The following is a 12400-nucleotide window of genomic DNA, read 5'->3' on the forward strand; positions in this document are numbered from 1 at the left end:
TTACTTAGCCATCCAGGGTATCTGAGATTTTCACAACTGATCTTGCTCTGAACTACAATGGTAATGGCATGCTCCCTTAATGACAAGCATTCAAAATCTACCTGGAAAGTCTATTCAAGATTTCTTGATGAGTATTGAAACTTAAACATCAAATCTTAGAAGCATAGTGGTTTTCCTAAACCTATCTGTTAGGGACGCATTACTGGTAGTGTAGTTTAAACAGGGCATAAATGAAAGCTTGACCCAGAGAAGAGCCTTCTTGTTAGGACCAAGGTCAAATTAGGGTGGTATGTTTTACTGCAACAAATCATAATGTGTGCGCCATATACTTCATCAACAACTAGATCGGAAAACATAAAATGGAAGAATACCCTCTCAGTTAGGGGAATTCTGTATATTTTGACTCTCTTCCCCCAACCCTCACCCTTCCTATACTTCTTGTCATCTTATATTGTCAGCTATTCAGGACTTGGATTGTCTCTTACTATATACGTTTGTGCAGCTTTTGGCATAATGGGCCCATGACCCAGATTGGGCCCTCTGGGCATTATTGTAATATAAATGATAATTAATAATAATGTGAAGCAAAGGTATGAGCTGCTTCCTCTGAGGAAAATTAGAGTCTTCTAACAACTTTAGGGACCCGATCCTGCACCTGGATGCATATGGGTGAAACACTATGCTCACACAGAGCCCCACTGAAGTCACTGTGGCTCTGTGAGGAATCAAACTGCATAGATGCAGATTCAGAATTGGGCCCTAGTCTGTTCTTCAGTGACAGTTAGGCCAAAAATGCCTTAGTTTCCCAATGTATCATCCTCTCACTAAGAGAAATCACTGTTGCATATTTCATTGCCTAGTTGTTTCATTGCCTGGTTGGCCCAAAGACCATCTGTAGAAAGCAAATCCAACCTGGCTAAACCCAACAATATAGTTTCAGAAACCTGGCAAAAACACTACTTGGAGACTTCCTTCTGAGGCTTTTGCTTTCAGACTTTGGGTCAGAATCTGACACGAGTTTAACTCCACTGACTTTGATGGAGTTCCTCCAGATTTAAGCTGGTGTAAGTGAAAGGAAATCTAGCCACCCTGCTTCTCCTCTACCCCAAGTTCATCTGCAAATCTCTTGTGATGACATCCTCATATGTATTGCTTTAACAACCACAAAAATCCCATACACATAAAAATGCCATAAAAAGAACACAGGCTGGAGAAAGATGACTGACTATTCCTCTGCAAGAGGCATAATCCTAACTATTATCATGTGATGTGTATTATCCACCCTCAAGAGCTCTTGCTAGTAGTATTGGTTAACTCCTGATTGAGTGGTACATAGACACAAATAAAACTGGAGAACAAATGAGACCTATGCCAAAGCATATTCTGAAAAGTCTTGGTGGAGCTCATTGAAAATATTATGGTGCAGAGACTGAAAAGGCCTGGGTTCAAAGACCTCAGTGCAATAGCAGCATGGTGTATTTAGCAGTCCCAATCTACCAGGGTACTGGCAGTTTGTGTGCGCCCTCTTCATTTGTACCCTCATATGGCCTTGATTCTGCTGTCACTGACATTAATAGGAGCAGGGCCTCTACAATCTGATCCTGCTTTCGTTGAATTCAGGGGAAGCAGGATGAATCCCTTAGCATGCATTCTTTCAGGCCTACTGGGTGACATGGAACTTTCAGTTACACTTGTGCATACACAGAGTAACTCCATTACAATGATTGCAGTTACTCTGGACTTACAAAGGCGAAGCTGAGAGCAGAATCTGACACAGCCTGTCATATTTATTACCTTTCAGAAACACAGGCAGTGGGGGAGATGCACCTTCCCGTTCACTTGCAAACTAGCGAGGGAATGGGGAGACAAAACTTGTTAACATCCATAGCAAAGACAGACATTTTTGGTCTCTCGAATCTGAATTAAGTTCTACAGATCCCATCTCATGGAAACCCACTGAATATATATTTTGCTGAATGAGGCCCCTGATTGTCACAGGCCCTTAGTGACATTACAGACCAGTGGGGTGCTACTTCATATTTTCAAAGTGATTTTTGCACCTGTGTAGACCTACATCACTTAAAAAAATCCCTTCCACCAAAATATTAGTGGGAAAGTAGTATTATAAAAAAAAAAAAACAACTATGCATCTAATGAAGTGAGCTGTAGCTCACGAAAGCTTATGCTCAAATAAATCTGTTAGTCTCTAAGGTGCCACAAGTACTCCTTTTCTTTTTATGTCTCCTAAGCAACTAATAATCTGAATCTACTCTTATAAAATTCAGTTAGCTTTCTTTCCCCTGCTAAAGACTAAGCTTTCATTTCATTAAACTTTCTTGCAGGCAGAAGTACCCAAAGCCAGTATATTTTCATACGCTGAATTGTTGAAGTCTCCTATTCATACAAAAAAAAAAAAAAAAAAGAAAAGAAAAAAGAAAAACCTTACGGACCCACTCTTACATTATGCATATCTATGCTAGAGAAAAAGAAAGTAGAAGTGCTGGAAAGTCTGTCAAAAGCATGTTTTTTTCTTTGTTGATTAATCTCTTATGTAACTGAGTTTATAAATATTAAAAATAATAAAGCACTGCTATCATTGTGAGCGCACACTACAAATAGGTCTACAATTAGGTGCATTTAGTAGAGTATTTTTCCTCTCATCAAAGAGAACTTATTTTAATCAAAGCTAACATATCCTCAGTCAAGAAATAGTAATCAGCAAATCTGAATATCTGATATGTTGAAATATGTTTAGTGAGCTCAGAAGTAAAAGTTCAAATTGATAAATCACCTTTATTTACCAAAATATGGCCATATTGCCAAAGTAGCTGCTTCAGGAAGTTATACGTTTTATATTTAAGTTAACGCTGACTTAAATTAGATGAATTATAAATATTAACATAATTTCATTGTAGGGGATGGTGAGTTTTAGTACATTTTGTTTCTTTTACTACCACATGCCTGCAAGGCAACATCTTATTTCTAAAACTTGATGCTGGGAAGTGAAAAATTATCCACTGTTGGTTAAATACTGATGCACATAATGGGAAAGGCAAAAGCCTCAGGTTAATAAATTGCCGAATATTTAGAGGTTTCAGAGTAGCAGCCGTGTTAGTCTGTATCCGCAAAAAGAAAAGGAGTACTTGTGGCACCTTAGAGACTAACAAATTTATTTAAGCATAAGCTTTCATGAGCTACAGCTCACTTTCCGATGAAGTGAGCTGTAGCTCATGAAAGCTTATGCTCAAATGAATTTGTTAGTCTCTAAGGTGCCACAAGTACTCCTTTTCTTTTCGAGGATATTTAGAAGCTCCTGTCCATAAATCTGACTATAGTGAAATACTAACAGCTGAATATTAGTTGCAAAAAATTTTTTACGCCAGTAACTTTAAATGAATTACTGGCAAAACAGCAAATTGACACAGCTGGAGTCCTATAAATTCAAATCCCCAATTCAGCAAGGTACTTAAGGTGTCTAACTTTAAGCATATCAGTAGTCCCACTGAAGTCAATTGGAATCTCATGTGCTCAGTGCACCTGCTTAAGCAACTGCTTTGGAGGCAGCATGTTCCAGGGAACAGGGCACTAGACTGGGAATAAGATCTGGATTCTATTCCTGGGTCTGCTGCTGGCTTGCTTTGTGACCTTGCGCAAGCCATTTCATCTCTCTACACCTCGGTTTTCCCATCTCAAAAATGGAGATAATAATGCTGGCCCACCTCTGAGATTTATAGCTATAGTATGGTTCAAGTACTTTGCTGGAAGCACAGGTTTAAGTGCTTTTCTGAATCAGGACATATCACTGCTAATTATTATTATTTATTTTTAGAACAAGAACGGCAATGTGAGTGCAAGCTTCCCTACATTGCCTCACCAATGTGGTTCAACAGTGACTTGGTGGCTCACTCCTAAAATTAGCTTAATCTTTATGCTCATTCAGTCCTGGGCTCTTCTCAAACCATTAAGGAGGATGTCAGCTGTGATAGTCTTTTTTTTGTGAAATTGACAAATATCGACTAGCAACAGAACCGAGACCATCAGCTAAGCTCACAGAACTGGTTGTTATTATGGACCTACAAATGAGGGTCTGAACTAGTAACATTTTCATATAAAATTGAAAAATAAAATAGGTTTGAACAAGACACCACAAAAACAAAAACTAACTAAATAAATTATACTCTAAATGAAAGAAAGTTGACTTTTTCATATTTACTTTCTGGAGGTAATTTTAATACATATAATTAAAGTATTTAAATCAAGCTAAGTGGCCTATTAAGTAACAAGGAAACATAAAAGATATTTAGAGTAATATCATTTGTAATTATGAAACACAATAATCAGTAAGAAAAACTGTACTATAGCATGTGCGCCATGTGATTTGTCTACATAGGTACTTCCATTGCCCACATCACTCTAGTATCCCAAAAATGTGAATGAGTTGAATGTTCCGACACTCCTATGATACAAGGAAATATTAATAGTCTCCATTTTACAGAAGGAAAAGTGAAGCAGTGGGAAATAAAAGCCTCCATTTTCAAAAGCAGTCTCCAGTTCAGGGTGACTCCATCTGAACACTTGTAGCTTCAACTGGAACTGTGGCTGCTCAGCCCAAGGGAGCACACTGAAAAATTAAGTCAGGCAAAACCAGTGGCCACTTTTGAAACTTTCTGAACTAAATCATTTATCCTAGGTCACACAGGTAATGTGTGGCAGAGGCAGAAATTGAACCCAGATCTCCTGAGTCCCACTCTGGGGCCTAATCTATAATGCCATCCTTCCGCTCTAAACCACTTTTGAATATACATGAAATCTGGCATATTATGGAGGCCGTGCACTGTTAAACAGATGCCATGTTTCACCTCACAGGTGCTGGGTGAATGGATTCATAAACAACCTATACATACATGTATCTAATTACTTTGCACAGGCAGATCTACCATAAAAAGTAAAACAGAGGACTTAGCTACTTTGTGTGTATACATCCTCCTTTTGCACATTATGTAAAAGAAAGGTTTACCCCAATGCTGTTGGCCGAAATTTCCTATCCTCACATTGTTACATTGTGTGTTGTACGCAAGATGTGGGCGGTGTTTCAGTGCTGTAGTAAGTATAGTATTTAGGCCCCCTATCCAGCAGATAACCTAGGCACAGGTATAATTTTAACCACATGAGTGACTTTAATGGGACTACTCATTTGCTTAAAATTACTTATGTGATCTGCTGGGTTGGGGTCATAGTTTGTAAAGTGCTTTGAGATCCTTTGGGATGAAAGAAAAAAATGTTAGGTATAAAAATGCATTATCACTGATATTAAATGTAGAAAATTGTCATTTAATATCTTTAATTATTCAGAGAAAAACTAGGAGACATTAGGGCCTTCCTCCTCACATTGGACAGGAAGATACCTATAAATGAACCATCTCTCCTACAGGCCTTTTGCTGAAGGTAACTTCCATTGAAGTCAACGCGCATGCAGTAGGTTTGTGATACAGGTCTTAGGTTTCCTCAAAACACCAAAGAGGATTTTACATTAAATTGTGTGTTGTGTGTTTACTTGAAACCTTATTTACAGTTTTGCTCCAGTAATTCAGACAAGTCGTGTATGTTGATGATATGCCCAACGTTTGAGATTATGGGCCAGTGTCTGAGATTATTGGTCCTTCTGCACATGGATCCTGGAGGAAACAATTCCCCACCCCTGCACCCCTACAACACCTGACTTCATTGGGATTATTGTAGATTAGTTTGTAACTGAGACCAAAATCTGACCTTAAACATTATATTGGGATTTATATGAAAATTGTTTACTAAACTCTGTTTAAAAATCAAATTATACAGTGATTATATCTCCTAAAACCATGTGATTAAAAACAAAAATCTTAACTTTCATCAAACAGAAGAATTCCCAAAAGTAAATGAAAGTATCTGGTAATAGCTAAATTTGAGGAAATCTCCATTCTACCATTAACTAGATACATTTTTATATTACTTTTTCAATTTCAACAAAAATTATTTCAGTGCTTCCTTAAAGCTACCATTACTCCTTCCTCTTCAATAGGCTATTTTACCATTTCTCTGCTTCCTAATTTGTAAATACCATTTCAATGCTATTTGCAGCTGCATTTACACTGGTTCTGTAAGTATAAGTAGAATTAAACTGTCCACTTCTTGCAGAGGTGCATGGAGAACATGATCATTTATGGAACAGAATTCTATGCACCCACACATCTCCATATTGTGTGGAAGCTATGTATTAAGTGCAAGGACCAAGGACAGTATTATGACCAAGCCAGTTATGATGTAAGGTCTCAAGTTCTGATCTTCCCAAAAATCCTACACCATTACACCAAATAAAGAGAAAACCTTTTGTAGTGTACAGAATTCTAATTTGACTTCAAATATAAACAGAGAATTTTTTCAAAAGTCAATATTTATGTATTCAGCTTTGAGCAACAGTCTGAGTCCTATCAGTAAGCTTTTGAATTTTGTATGCGATTTCATTTTGTAAAGACTGTTGCATCAATTATTATGCACATAATGCGATTCTTATCAATAAGATTATAAAATCTGGTTAGCAGTTTTTGAGAACTATATTTTTCCAGTGCAACTGGTCTTGTAATAAAATTGTAATTAGTTTATTTTGTGTTCAATTACTTTTGATATTATAGTTTATGTCAAAGGATGAAAGGCATGCCTATACCCCCACCCACTACTCCCCATACAGGCTGAATTATTGAACTCTGGGTGTTAATCTCTGCAGGGACTGGGAAAAGAAGCAGAATCCACCTCCCTCCAACATTCTGACAAGTCATGGGGCACAGTCTCTCCACTGCCAATATCCCACTAGTTAGTATTGTGGCTGCAGCCATTTCAAAAGATCCCACAAGAGCAGCTACTCCCAGAGCCTCCTTTGCCTATTTGGGATCATCACATACCTCATGTTTGCCATACAGGGGCTGCTGAAGATCAAGACTGTGTTATTAATGAGCTTTTATGAGAACTAAACTTGGCCCCCTAAATGTGTGTGTTGGGTTTTTTTTAAGTATATATACTCAATATTTGCAATGTTGCTATGTTTTTCCATCATCAGGGGCCAAATTCAGACCACTGTCAGTAGGTTCAACTGCACCAACACGACTTGAGTTACACCCACTTATACCAGCTTTTCATTTGGCCCCACAGGTTCAAATCTCTATTTGAAACAAGTACATTATGTTGGTTCAATAGTGTCAAACTCTTCCAAAAACAAACAAAAATGCTCTAGTTCCTAAAAGTACTTTGGAAATGTTAGCAATTTAATGATTAAAATTTGTCTTTCAAATTCAGTAGCTACCTGGGTTACCAATCCCAGGAAGAAAAATGGTGAGAGATACAGAAAGCACAAGAATTACCAGGAAAGTGGGATTTGCATGTTAAAACCAAGTTAATGCCTATCACCCCAGTATTACAATTTTCCCCCAACTCCTAGAAGACAACTCTTAGATTTTTTTAAACATATGCCTCTTCATATTTTCCCATCCCTACTGGCAGCCTCAAGTTTTACAGGCTGTATATGGTTAATAACTTTTTAACCCACAATGTTGTACTTTTCATATTCCAATTATTGTTTTAAAACTTTTGCCATAATTCAACTGTTCTTTCAAAGCCAAGGGCTTTTCTTTCACAAATGAGCTAAGATCCCAACACTGAGGGCCTTCTAATTTTCATGTTCATAAAACCCATCCCCTTGCATTCCTAAAACACAAACTTTGTAATCTGACAGTTCCTGTGAGCACCCAAAAAGACATGTTTTCTGAGGTGCTAAAACCTGAACAAGCATCTTTCCCATGAAAAGGAACAAGGAGACAGCCTGGATCTCATTAACAACAATTTAACGCTATTTTCCCGGTGTACAGTTTACATACTTACCCAGGAAGGCAAATGGAAATTACAGACAGAGGAAGATGAAGCAGTCTCAAAGCCTTTGTCATGTGATAGTGACCTATAAAGTATCAAATACAGGCACATCATCAGTACACCATGATTTTACAATATTGCAACTCGCCACAACGCCAACAAGAGGAGAAATTCCCAAAACTTGAAACTTGCTTCCTCCTCACACACCCCTCCCCCTCGTATAAGTTCTCCTTAAAACGGGAAGCAGGTTGACAGTCGCAGGAAATCTTAAACAGCAAACAAAAGATGCACCATGTCTTTAAAGGGCATTGGGACTGGGCAAATGGAACAAATCATCTGAGTGTGCATCAGCGGGGTGGGTTATTTTCTCTCTCTCTCACCATGAAATATGCGACGTATCAAAATAAAAGGCAGAAAGTTGGACACAAAAATAAACCACAATAAAGCCCAACGATTTACACAAGTGCTCTCGCTCAATCCCCAGCGTGGATAAATTCAGCGACGTAACAAGAATATTAGGAAATCAGCAAGCCCAGATTTCAGGTACGAGATATACACAGGGAGAGAGAGAGGCGGCTGCAACGTTGTAGCACTGTTTCAGGTAATGCCCATTCCCCTTTTCCAGATCTAGAGAGTCCTGAAATCGCCAAACAAGCCCCTCCACCATCGCAATCCACACGGAGATTAGAGACCTGAATCCAGACAGTGCATGGGTAAATGCATTTACAAGCCACCACCGCCACCCACCCCCTGTGCAAAGTATAGGGCCACCAGAATCCGGGCTCTGGGGTGGGGTGAAAGGAAAGGTATTAAATATGGAGAGAGGCTAGACTGACCCACGGCTTTCCCTTTTTCCTCCTGGTCACCATCAAGTTTGCATCTTAGTTACAAAATGTCGATCTTAAAGGCTGACAAGACACAGGGAGAGGGGGGAGAGAGAGAGAGAGAGAGAGAAAGAGAGTCCATCTTGCTTTGGGGGGGGGGGGGGAGGAGAGGAGCAATAATGTAATGCACAAATCTCACCCTCCCAGGGGGAAAAGTCTGCACAACACCTTTCAGGAGGGGAGGGAGGAAAGGGAAGCAGGGGTGACGACGGAGCAGCTCCCCCCAGCCCTCCAGCTTTCCCTCCCCAACGAGATTTGGTGAATCAGACTGGCAAAAAACACCTCCCTGCTGCTGCTGCTCCCCTCCTCCTCCCCGCGGGCCCGGGCGATGATCCCGCTGCTGCCACCGGGGAGGTGCTGCTGCTGCACAGAGCCACATGGAGACCTAGACTCCAGTCCCTGCTCCATCTCCACAGCGTGTTAATATCGGGGAGTGGGCTGGGGGGGGGGGGTGACAAGCTGCCCCCACCCCTGGTGCGCCTAGATCTGGGACTTGAACGTGTCATTAGTAGGACAGGCAATGGTTTCAAAGCCACAGGCCAAGTGACCATCCTCAGCAGCCTGGCTGGTTTCTCGCCACCACCTTCCACAAGGCTCCCCCCACTCTTTCCCCAACACATACTCTCTCACCTCTTAAAAACTTTTAAACAAGATCCTCTCGTGAGAAGTCGCTAATTTGCCCCTCACACAGTTAAAATAAAAGCAGCAAGCCATTGCTCACAGGGAGTGGGAGAGACCCAGGCATTTTCTTTCCCCTTTCTACAGAAAAGGAAAGCAAAAAATAGCTCGTCTGTGGCTCTCACTCGCTCTCTCTCTCTCTATCGTACATGTTGTCTCGGCTTCTTTTTGCATCGTTTCATTTTACCTTCCTCGTTCAGCGGCAGCGGGCTGTAAAAAGATATTTCTAAACACAAACCTGGTGTTTTACAGATTCCAGGATCAATGCTATTCCCTCCCTTCCTCCCCCATTGCAAACCTACACTGGCTCGGTTCTCTCCTCCCAGCCATGTAAGTTTCATACATTGCAAATAACACAGAGAGAGGAGGAAGAGAGAGAAACGAGGGGCGGGGGGGGGAGGAAGAGTCTGATTTCTGTAATTTACCAGCGACACGATATCGCAGCAGCAAATAACAGTTTAACACCAATCTGGCTTCTGATGACTGAGTAACCCCCACTAAAGGCACAAACCCCCTCCCTGGGCAAATTATCTCCAAGTTTTCTGTCATCGCGACCATCCAATGTCACAACTTACCTTCAGAAATAGGACTTTAAACAGCCAAGGCCTTCCTCCCCGCCCCAGCCTCTCTCTCTCCACCTTAAACTTATTGACACAACATAATCCCACATTCATGCAAAATCCTGACACAGCCTCTCTCCTCCTCCGTCACTCCCCCCCCCCCCTTATTCTTTCTTCCTCCCCGGCTTGCACTAGCCCCACTTTTTCTCTAGCAAATTACAACATGGGGGGGGGGGGGGGAGGAGTGCATCGCACGGATGGCTCTACCGGAAAATATAGCTTCCCAACTCTCAAAGCGAACAACTGAGCCCGGTTGTTGTTGGCTTCTCTCTCTCTCTCTCTTTTTTAAAGTGACACAAAAACCACAGAGAAACCTGGCCCCGAAAATAAATCAACGCACTTTTTTCCCCCCACCGGCCCCTGGAATGAAGTTTCGTTTCTGGCTGCCGCGATTTCCCTGTCAAGCCCCCCACAAACGCACAGCCGGTGTGGCTGGTTTGTTGTTGTTATCCCTCCTCTCTATTTCAGCTTCTTTCCCCCACCCCTCGCTCCTCCGTTGTTGCTGCTCCTGCTGCTGCTGCTGCTGGCGGCTCTTGCCTCTCTGTGGGGAGAGGTACTGGTTCAAACGCAGCCTGGCACTGGCTGGCCTACCCCGGGTGTAGTTTTTTTCCTCTTATGCATTGCATTGCAATTCACCTCCCCTTCCCCTCACCCCCACGCCCGGCCTTTTAACGAGGAAAGGAGGCGACAGAAACAAACCCCCTCCCCACCCAAAGTTTGAAATGAAGGCTGGGGTGAAAAGAGGGAGGAAAAGTGACTGGAAATCGTGGCGGCAGCAGCCCAGGACATGTAAAGGTCTCTGCCTTCCCCCAAGTCCACCCTACCGGCGGCGGCGGCGGCTGCTGGAGGAGTCCTCGGGGGCTGCCCCAGTGCTGCTGAGTGAGTAATAGGAAGGAAAGTGTGTGGAGAGGGCACCTCTCCTGCCTGGATGGCGAAGGGAAAGGCGGGGGGTCGTGTGCACTTACCTCTCTGTGTGTCTGTCTGTGCGTGTATGTTTCAGTGGCCAGTCAGTGTTTCTCTATGTGAAAGTGAAGAGAAGAGCACTCAGCAGAGCCTCCGTTTTCACTGTACACTGCTCCACATACAGTACATGCAACCCGGAGAGACTGAAAACATTCATTTTTATATAAGGCAGCCTGCGATTGGCTCAGGGACTGAGGGACAGGTTTGCCAGCCATACAGCTGGCCTGTTACACCCAAAGAGCGAGAGACTCGCACGCACACACACGCTCATATGCACACACTCACACACAAAGATCATCTCGTTTCTTTTACTAATGTTTCAGGACCTGTAGACAGCCTAGCAGGGCAGGTAGAAGGACCAGCAAACTCAGGTCAGTGAGAGCAAGGCAGATCTGCACTAGTTAAAATGCTTGAAACTGCTGTCCATTGGTTGACTTGGGAGGGTTGTGGTAATAAACTACGACTCCACTGGATACCGAAGTGGGTTTTTTATTGCCACTGTATAGTGCCCCATGGAAGAGCAATTCTTTGTGTTATGATTTGCCAGTCTGAGCTGGTAAACAAGTAGCAAAAGGCAGGATTTTAGTTGTTGCTGATTATCTCTCTTTTTTTTTTTTTATTTTAAGTCGGGATGATTTCATTCAGAGGCCAAAACATACAGAACAGAGAAGTTCAGAAAGGCTGAAATGCATCTATATAGTCAATGACTAGTTAGTAAGTAAATACAGAAAATCAATCCCACCACACTGGACTGAAAACAATGAAGATAAACAGTTTGCTGAAATGGTCATTTACTCACTGAACTATCAAAAGGGTTTCAGACAATAACATTGCAAAGTGATACTATGAAGGACTAGTACTGCATGCTGTGTTAATAATCTTTCTCTCCAAAAGGTGTTTCAGAGGCCCTTACCAATTTAACATAAACAATATGTTGTTTTTTAAAATTAGTGGTTAATATGGACAACTGAAGCTAATTAAATAAGTTAGGAGATTATAACAATACAATCTACACACCATGACATACATATGTTCTTTTCCCTGTGATGCCTGCAGTCCTGTTAGAGACTGTCACAGATTACCATTTACATGGATGTGAAGTAAATCTAGACATTTATTTTTAATCTCAGACCTTCACAAACAAAACAACAGTATGACACCAGCAACTTTTGGTGTAACTGCATCACTGTTGCAATTGAGGCTTGAAAAACCTGCTGACATGTTTTACAACTATGAAAAGCTCCTTTTTCTGTTTTAATGAAACAAAATAATTGTAAGGAAAACATTCTCTGTAACCTGATTCACCATATTATTGTTCATTATGTCTGATAACCTGTGGCATCTGCACTTTACTTAAGT

The 12400-nt window shown here is 41.4% G+C and overlaps 1 protein-coding gene across 5 annotated transcripts in view; it reads right to left on the reverse strand.

Annotated features, from left to right (window-relative positions):
- Positions 1 to 11177, reverse strand: part of BBX (BBX high mobility group box domain containing) — a 180288-nt gene extending 169111 nt beyond the window's left edge. For all 5 annotated transcript variants that reach the window (XM_074972945.1, XM_074972938.1, XM_074972927.1 and 2 more), the window contains exons 1-2: positions 11044 to 11177; positions 7909 to 7981 (exon numbers count right to left, since the gene is read on the reverse strand). The gene's annotated coding sequence lies outside the window, so the exon portion shown is untranslated. The remainder of the gene's footprint in view (positions 1 to 7908; positions 7982 to 11043) is intronic.
- Positions 11178 to 12400: the final 1223 nt, after the last annotated feature.

Source organism: Natator depressus, chromosome 1 (genome assembly GCF_965152275.1).
Source record: "Natator depressus isolate rNatDep1 chromosome 1, rNatDep2.hap1, whole genome shotgun sequence".
NCBI lineage: Eukaryota > Metazoa > Chordata > Testudines > Cheloniidae > Natator > Natator depressus.